This window comes from Chenopodium quinoa, unplaced genomic scaffold (genome assembly GCF_001683475.1).
Source record: "Chenopodium quinoa cultivar QQ74 unplaced genomic scaffold, ASM168347v1, whole genome shotgun sequence".
In the NCBI taxonomy this organism is placed as follows: Eukaryota; Viridiplantae; Streptophyta; class Magnoliopsida; order Caryophyllales; family Amaranthaceae; genus Chenopodium; species Chenopodium quinoa.
This window is the reverse complement of record NW_018742879.1, coordinates 1,120,290-1,130,309: the sequence shown is the minus strand read 5'-3', so window position 1 is coordinate 1,130,309 and position 10,020 is coordinate 1,120,290. Positions and strand designations below refer to the sequence as shown.

General features: G+C 40.5%; 1 pseudogene; it reads left to right on the top strand.

Annotated features, from left to right (window-relative positions):
- Positions 1-1,120: 1,120 nt before the first annotated feature.
- Positions 1,121-4,996, top strand: LOC110726383 (annotated as a pseudogene).
- The last annotated feature ends 5,024 nt before the right edge of the window (positions 4,997-10,020 follow it).

The window sequence follows — 10,020 nt, the reverse complement described above, 5'->3', positions numbered from 1 at the left end:
TGAAAGTTACAGTAACCTAGAGACGCAAGTTATTTTTCTTTTTAAAGAATTGAGCTTTAAATCGTTTGAGATAAAAAATAAAAATGATTAATTTTAGTTTATTTTTGTTGGAGAGGATTGAAATGAAAAAAGAATAGTAACTATACTTCAAAAAGACATGATTAATATACACAATTTTTTGTATGCGGCTTGATGTACCTTGCGGCAGGGGTTACTCGAGTTTCTCGGTCAGGGGTTACTTTAGTTTTTGGGGTTACTCGAGTTTCTTGATCAGGGGTTACTCGAGTTGTCGGGGTTCAGGGGTTACTTGAGTATACTCCTGACCAAAAAACCCCTGACCGAGTAACCCCTCGAGTAATCCATGACCGAACCCCTCGAGTAACCCCTGACTGAGTAACCCCTGATTGAACCCTTAAGTAACCCCTGACCGAGTAACCCCTGACCGAATTACTCGAGTAACCCCTGACCGAACTCCTTAAATAACCCCTGATCGAGTAACTCGAGTAACCCCTGACCAAGTAACTCGAGTAACCCATGACCCAGTAACCCCTAACCGAGTAACTCGAGTAACCCTTAAACGAGCAACTCGAGTAACCCATGACCGAGTAACCCCTCAAGTAACCCTTGACCGATTGAACCCCTTGAGTAACCCCTGTTCGAACCCCTCAAGTAACCTTTGACCGAGTAACTCGAGTAACCCCTGACTGAATAACTCGGGTAATCCCTACCACACGGTGTGACATGCTGCACCAAAAAGTTGTTGATTAATATATATGGAATTAAAGATGTTTGATTGAATTTTTTGTCTAATAAAAAAATAAAAAATAAAAAAATTTTAAAATAGGAAAAATAGAAAGAGGACAAATGTCCTTCCAAATTCTTGTTTTAAAATATTAGTATTGATGATATGGCAATTGAAATAAAAGGAGGAGGGAGTGTGTCGTTTGATTTAGGTGTTCGATTTGGGCAGATATGGTTTGTGGGCTGTTATTTGGACCTGGTGTACCTAATTTGTGTGCAGCATGGTGCATAAGTATGTAATACTATTGTTTTCTCTCTCTTCCCTTATTCAAGTTGATTCGGGCTTCATCTCTTACCATTCTACTTGGTAAAATTTACTTTATTCTACTTATTCATTCAAATTTTCTAATTTATTCGCTATTTACATGAGTTCATGAACATAATTATGGTTGCTGATTAAAATTTTATGCCCATTTTGCAATTACATTGTAATCATTACAAAAAGAATTGTTCTTTTTTTGTGTGCCTGTTATCTGTTTGATGAAATGCTTAAGTGAAGTTTTCTTTTGTGTTTTTGTCCAAAAGAGGGTTTATTGCTACAGTAGAATTTTGATGCCAAATTTGAATAAATTGGTTAATTTCTGTTTTTGGGTCGGTAGATTGTATGCCTATTATTGCATAGTGTACATGTGAACTTGCATGATTATTGGAAATTGGGTGTCTGAAAATTTTATTGTACTTTTGTTCATTCAATCTCTTACAGCCCATTTGGTGGATGGTAATAAGCGGCAGAATTGTAATGACTGTACATGTAATTGTGTGACTTTTCTATTTTTTTCTGCATTTGTATTCATATTTGGTGGATTGAGTGTTGGAACTTGGAATTAAAATTTTTTGTGATTAATATCTGTGTTTATTGTGGTAGCATTGTTATTTATCTCTGTTCATTTTTCTTAATTTTGGTGGATGTTAATAATTCCATATATAATGTTGCTGGTAGATGGCTTGTTCGTCATCAACAACATGGAATATGGCTACTCTTAAGTCAGCCTTGCCTTTGGTTCCTTCAGCCCCCATGTTTAACAAATTCCTTATTTCGGCTACCTGTAGTTCACCCTCAAACACATGTCGAGTGGGACTGTCACTACACAGTTCTAAGCCTCTTCTACCACAATATAGTGGCCTCAGTGCACTTTGCCCTCTTCTCTCAGCATTCCCCTCTGGGTTAGGTGTCATCTCTAAACCATTTTGTGGGGGTGGGGGTTGATGAAATCTTTCAATTTGATGTTTTGGCCTTATTTCCGAGTATGTCATTTCTCTTTAAATCATAGTGAATTGAAGCTAATTAGTGTAATAGGTTACAGGGTTACTGATGTTATTAAACTGCAGTAGGTACTGAAAAGAATCACAAGTTTCCATGGCAGTACGTTCTTATTGTTCTGTAGTCCTCGTTTGTCTTAAAACCTATGTATAACTATAGTCTGAATACGTACTACTCATATATAACATAATCTCAATTCAGCTAACAAAAGAATTTTACCTATGACTATGTGACATAAACCTTTTTTTTTTTGGTAAATAAGTAATTTTATTACCAAAAGGAAAAAGATCCAACTTACAAAGAAAGAAGTTGAACCAACACATACACCACATGACCCAAACAGGCCAACCATACACCCTACAAACACCACAAAGCCCAAAAGGCCACCCAACACCAAGAAGCAAAAGGGAGACAGAGCCACCTTCTAGGAAGGGTTCCCTGTACCCAAGAGCCTCAAACCTACCCTGAACTAAAATCTACTGATGCCACCTTCTAGGAAGGGTTCACCAGTAGACAAGGGGACAAAAACTGAACTCAGGAGCTAAAACAAAGCACCAGGAACAGACAAGAGCAATAAAACCAAAATACAGCAATAAAAACCAGAACCAGCTAAGTAATAGCTTCCTATCACTATCAATACATCTGCAAGCTACATTAAAAATTACATCTCTGTAAACTTGTGCAGAAGTCTTGCAGCTCCCAGTGAAAATGAATGAGTTCCTATGCAGCCATATACCATGAATAGATTCAGCAAAACACATAGCATACAACCTGCTTTTAGCTATGCCCTTCCTGCAGATCTTGGTAGCCAACTGTTTTTCAAAATGAAATCCCTCCACAGGCCTTTTTATATCCAAGTAAATCAAGAACTAAATAACAAATGATTAACATTCTCATTTGCAGCATTACAGAAGAAACAAGCTGGATCACAAGGAATATGCCAACTAGTTAATCTGTCTTTAGTTACAAGTCTATCCCAACAACCCAGCCATTTAATGAATAAGCTCTTGGGTGATGCTCTATTATTGCAGATAAACCTTCTCCAATCTGTCTTAGGAGCTTAAGGAATCAAGAGTTTGTAAAGTTTTCTAAACTGCATTTTGCCGTTATCAACAATATTATCCCAGCCACCAATATTATCAACAATATTCCTGCACTTCAGAATTCTCTTAAGAACCCAGGAACACTTACTAGGAATAGCAGAACTCCACATGTCTCTCCTGTTGAAATAGTATGTATGAATCCATTTCACCCAAAGGCTATCAGCTTTATGAGACAGATCCTAGAGGATCTTAGTGACAGCAGCAGGATTCCAGTCACCCAAGGAAGTAATATTCCAACCACCACAAAATTTAGGAAGGCAAAGAACTTCTAGGCAACAAGAGCTTTCCTAGAAGGATTACCTTTTCCAGTCCAAAGGAAGCACCTAAGCTTAGCTTCCATTTCCTTGAGAATTTTTTTAAGAAGAATATCTTTTTAGGAAGAATAAATATCTGTGCCCAATATGTTTGAATTCCAAACAAGACACTCTTAATAAGCTGTAATCTTCCTGCATAAGACAAATTTCTGGCAGCCCAAGATTCAATTCTGGAAGTGAACCTTTCCACTAAAGGTTTACACTAAGAAACAGTAAGTTTTCTTTAGGAGAGAGGAACCCCCAAATACTTGAAAGGATTACTGCCAGCAACCATACCCAAGATATTCAGCAGATCAGCCTGAGCAATATCATCTATACCCCCAAAGTGACAGAAACTTGCTATTAAGGGTAAAACTGTTTCCTTTTACTTGTGTTTAATCCATGATCTGGAATGCTTCCTTCATGGTAGCTAGTTTTTAAGTAGGCTGGTTCCAAAAAAAGGAATTGGATTGGACTACAGACCAATGGGTGTATAATCTGTATATGTTCACCCTTTTAGCAAAGTTTATACAGAAATCTGGATGTAGTTCTTCAAAGTTCAATGCAATCACTGTAAATTTGTAGTAAGAGACTGGTTCATTTTTTTGTTACTATAATATTAATGTGAGGCTTTTAGGCAGATGAATCGTGACTATTTATATCTGTGATAGCCCAAGCTGATGGTGTATCATGGACTTTGAGCCTAGAGCCTTATATTGTGCTCTTGAGCTGTAAAAGGAAAAAGGGTTCATCTGGTAAAATGATAGTGTGTTGTATTCAACTTTAATCTGGCCATTGCTTGAATGAGATGTCATTTTTGTTGCTATGTTTTCCAATTTCAACCTTGAGGTTTGTGCTTACTATAGCTGTCTCCTTTGTCAGAGAACATAAGCTTTGACAGTTGTTTTTGAATCATTGATAAAGAAGGTCGATTCTTTGCCACGAGACATTGAAGAAAAGTGCCTAAAATTAGCAGGCCCCCAGATCAGCGTTGTGCACTTCTTCGAGGCCTTAAAACTCAACTTCTTAAGTATGGACATATTAAGACTACAAGAGCTAGTGCTGTGAGGATGTATGTAGACAAAATGATTAACTTGGCTAAAGAGGGCTCGCTTTGCTAAAGAAGGCAATCAGCAATCGCTTGGGTTTATATATTATGAGAAGTAGATTGTTCGTGCTTTGTTTGCTGAAGTGCCAGAAAGGTATGGAGATAGAAATGGAGGATACAGAGGATCCTACCAAGGAGATGGGACAATGCTCCAATGTCCTACATGGAGCTAGTTTAGGTATTGGTCTGTTTACTCATTGCCCTTTTGTTTTAATTTTGACATTGGAGCATGTCGTTTTCCATAATCATTGTCCTTGGAAGATGACGTTGGTTGTTTACACTTTCTAATGGACACTTGATGTTCAAGCATTGAGCTTGTATCATGAGAGATCCTTTGATTCTAATGATATGCTGTATATGGCACTTCATTGTTGTGTAGTTTTGGGGATTTTGGTGAACCTCCTTTAGTTTATCATATTGTAATTGCAGCTCCCTTGTTCTTTAAAACTACAATGATTAACATTGTATGTATAAACAATACACAAACACTTGCTCACAACCCACATACATATACAAATACTCACACAATGCACACACTTGCTCCCAACTGCCTTCTCTCCACATACTTAAGCACATGCATAGAGAATGCGTGCACATACAAGAGTTGTGTGACACGGGACAAATGAATACAATATCTTGAGAGTTGACACAAGACTAGCCTCAATTCATGCCCGCTTTTTTATGCTTGGGTGTGAGTTTTATCAAGCATTGAAAATTTTAAAGGAAATTCTCATTGGTAGTCATGTAAAATTGCACATTCTCAACGGTAAAAAACTTTTTGCAAATTCTCTTAAATAGCATTAGTAATCTAGTTGTTCTCTAACATAGCATTATTTTACTAATTCTAACTTAATTAGCCTAAAATCACTAACTAGGGTTAAATAATGAGTAAGTTACTAAACTACCCCTTTTTAATTTAATGCAAACCCCCAACCCCCCCTACTGATTATTCATTGAAGACGTTTGAGGTCCTTCTTCATTGAATTGGGTTATGCGCTAAATTGATCGAAAATCCATCATCGGTGTTCTTGGAAAATCTCTCAAAGGTGATAAATTTCAAGCATTGACGGATACTTCATCCTTTCTTTAGCCTAAATTTGAATTATATTTTTTCGAAATTTATGCATTGTTGTTTATGGTTGCACTCTTATTTTTTTTTAATTGATTAATGTAGTTGAAAAATTGGGGCTTTAATGTGATAAATTTCGACTTTTGCAAGTAATTATTCGAATGTTATGTTGTTTAAATTGTATGGGGTTTATGAGTGTTAATGAATGTGAGTGTTTGAATCCAACTTTGTAGTTTTGTTGTTTAGGGTATTCGATTTTTTTTATTGAATGTTGCAAGATGAAATTGTTTCAATTTGAAAGTGGTGATGTTGATGTTATTGTGGAAGACATTTATAAGATATATTGTAGAGAAGAGGAAGGAATGAGAATAATAGAGGAAGAAGGAATGAGAATTCATGAAAATTAAGGAAATAAGGGTTTTATAAGAAAACCTAATTATTTTGGGAAGGAAATCGTGTTTATTGTTTTGGAAGGAAATAGATTAACCCTGGTTAGTGATTATAGGTTAATTAGGTTAGAATTAGTAAAATAATCCTACATTAGAGAATAATTAGATTAGTAATGCTATTTAAGAGACTTTGTAAATAATTTTGTTACCATTGAGAATGTGCAATTTTACATGGCTACCAATGAGAATTTCCCAAATTTTAAATATGAAAACAATATATTGTTTTTCTATGGCATGTGAACTTAACACGCCACATGCTAGCAATTACTACCCCTGTTTCATATGATTTGCAACTTTTGCAAAAAAAAAATAAAAATGGGTGCTACACATTATTTGCAATAAATATTTTCTTTCCTTTTTAGGTTGTTATTTCTCTCTATCTTTCTCCTCATCGCATATATCCATATTTCTCTCTCTCCATCTTATACTCACAAACAAATTTTACCTAGAAGTTGCAAATAATATGAATCGGAGGTAGTATAAGTTATTATGTTTGACCACTTCCGTTCTCTTTCAAAGATATACCGGTATAACCATATAATATGACTGTTTGGGGTCCAAATAACTTATATTTGGGCCCAGTCCATATATGAAAATAAGCAAAGCCCAAATTGCAAGATTCAACCCTTCGGCCCATATGTTAGGTCAGTCAACGAAGCCCAGTCAAGTGGTCAGCCCATTTGACTCCTCAAGCCCACCCCATTCATTTTGACCACGGTATAAAAGCTCAATTTATCTCATTCATTACACATTCACAATTATAGCCTCAAGCAACAAACTCTCTTGCATAGCTATTCTCTCTCTATTTTACATTCGTACTGACTTCGGCATCGGAGGGGCCTTCCTCGGCACAACCCCCCGAGGATAGTTTACGTTTGTCTAGCTATGCAGGAAATTCTCAATTCGGTCATCACTCGAATTGGACCTCGTCTCCACTCATCCGAAAGGGCCAGCTGAAGGTCCATTGTTTTCTAACCGAAACAATTTGGCGCCATCTGTGGGGACTCTTACAAAAATCTAAGCCAAAAATCTCAAGCCTACCTTAGCCATCGCGAAAATGACTAAGAGTGGTAAAAGCTCCAAAAAAGCTAGAAAGGTGGGCATAATCACTGTGAGGACCAATAGGACACCCTCACCATCGCCTGAACTGCTTCTAACTCTCCGAGGAGAGAGAATCTGCGCGAGGGATCTCCCTCCCGACAGGTTCGCCTGGAAACTCGCCGAAAGAGAGTGATGCTTATGAGGAGAGCCCTCCGCAGAGCATGCATTCTCTCTCCCATCCGAAGTTAACTCCTCCTACTGTCTCTTCTACGGAAGAAGTGGCGAGGGCAGTTGCTGTCTGCATGGATTTCATGAAAGCCTTGGGTGGACGCCTCCCATTCGTGCACGATACTCCTCCTTCACCCCCGCTGAAGCCAGAAAGCCGGAAGAAAAAACTGGGTCCGGAAGGGGAAGGACGAATTCCGTCCTCCAATGGAGGTGGAAGCAGAAGGGCTGAAAACTTGGCCAGGGCAGGACGGGAACAAAGAGGGGACTCTGGTCACTTTGAAAATTCCCAAATCCGGAACTCCAAAGACTTCCCAAGCAGCCACAACGCCTCTCGCCGAAGCGTTTACGAGCGCCTAGGGGAAAGGGAGAAGGACATTCATAGCCGTCTCACTTATCCCGAAGGCCCTCGCCCCGAGCCGTCACGCGAAGGGACACCCCCCACTTCTACCTCTCTAAGAGAGAGAAGTGAGTTTCCTTCGGCTAGGCATAAGGAGAAAGCTGTGATGGTTCCCACCAGTTCACCTTTTCAGAGGTGGATATTGGAGGAGCATGTGCCGACAGTGAAAATCCCGGCACACATCACTTATGATGGTACTTCGGATCCGAAGGATCATATTGCCTCTTACGAGGGACATATGTACCTTAACCCCCGGTCTGAAGCTCCTTGGTGTAAATACTTTCCTACGACTCTCAAAGGTGTGGCCTAATCATGGATCACCAAGGGAGTCAAGGAAGACTCCATAGCGGGTTGGAATGATCTTTCCAACAAATTCAAGAGTAAATTTTCTATGGCCAACCGCCGAGAGAAGACAACCGCAGAGCTGATGAGCCTACAGCAAACGGAAGACGAAAGTCTCCGAGACTATCTGACTCGTTTCAGCAATGAGTCGTCCAGAATCATAAATTTGGATCAAGGCCTGACCGTATTTGCATTATGGAACGGTCTTCAAGCTGGAAATTTTTTGGACTTCATGGTCATGCATCCACCGCAGACCTTAGAAGAAGCCCTCGACGCTTCGGATAAATTCATTTGAGCCGAGGAATGGAACAAGGCTAAGTCACAATCTCAATCAAGGACTGTGAGGCCGAGAGGCCAGCCAGCCGAAGTTCTGGTGCCGCGGAAAGGGAAGGTCAAAACCTCATAACCTCCCTCGGCAGCCGAGCCAAAGAAGGACAAGGCCCCTTACACAAGGAGGTTCGAATCTTACACCCCTCTTACCTTACCACGTAATAAAATATTTAGTGCAACCAAGGAAGAGGGAAGATTCAAGAAGCCGAATCCGCCTCCTTCATGGCATTAGAAGAAGGGCAAAGATCAATGGTGCGAATTCCACGAATCCAGTGGGCATCGCACCGAGGATTGCCTCTAGCTAAAGGAACAGATTGAAGAACTGGTCCAAAGAGGGTACTTGAAAAAGTACGTTGCGGAGCGCCGCAAAGAAAGAAAAGCCGAGAGAGACTCTCGACAAGATCTGGATTACCTCCGGAAAAGGGATAAGCCGAATGAGGGGGGAAACCTCGATATTCTCACCATTTCTAGAGGGATCTCTCGGAATGCACTCAAGCGCAATTTGAGGGGTTTGACCCACCAAATACACCATGCTGAATTCCGGAAACCACAGTCTCCGGTGCCGAACATGATGTTCACAGCCGAAGACTGCAGGGGGGTGGTGTACCCCCATGATGACCCGTTGGTAATCATGACGGGAATCGCAAACCACAATGTCTATCGAACACTCGTGGACGGTGGCAGCGGGGCGAATATACTTTTCCGAAAGACATTCGACCAGCTGAAGTTGGAGAGCAGACACCTAACCCTAGTTCCCTACCCGGTAACTGGGTTCAACGGCTCTTCTTCATATCCAGACGGGAAAATTCTTCTTCCCGCTAGCCTTGGACGAGACCGAGCAAAAAGGTGCATCATGGTCGAATTCTTGGTCGTTAACGTCCAATCGGTATACAACGTGATTATGGGGAGACCCCTCATCCATGACGTTCAAGGAGTTGTCTCGACGTACCATCAAGCCATGATTTACGTTTCAGACAAAGGCCGCTCCGAAAATATCTTGGGCAGCCAAAAAGAGGCCTGAGAATGCAATTTCCTCAAACCATCTAAAAGTCGCCGCAACGACAAGGATGATGAGGAAGACAAAGAAAAAGAAAGAGATCGGGGTACTAAAAGGCCTAAGGGCTTAAGTGCTTCGGCTCAATGATCCCCAGCCAAAAGATCATCTTTGGGGATCGGGAAAGCTAGCTCTTTGACAGGGCCGAAAGGTTTAGCTGAAGGGCAGCCAAAGTCGGGAAGGTCTGCCGATATTGACAGCAGGCCTAAAACCGAGGAATCTGGCGCTAAAGCAATGGAGCTGGACGATCAGACAGAGTCAATACCGTAGACCGAAGGAGATGCCGAAAAATGTGTTAACATCGGATAAGGGCTCGATCCGAGCTTCCGAGTTGAGCTAATACAACTCCTTCGGGACAACCGAGATGTGTTTGCTTTCTCGGCAGCAGACATGCCCGGGATTGATCCAAACCTCATCTCCCACAAGCTTAACGTCGACCCCACATGTCGGCCTATTAAGCAAAAGAAGCGGAATTACTCCGCGCAAAAGAACCAAGACATCGCAGCTGAAGTCAAGAAACTTCTAAATGCGGGGTTCATCGAAC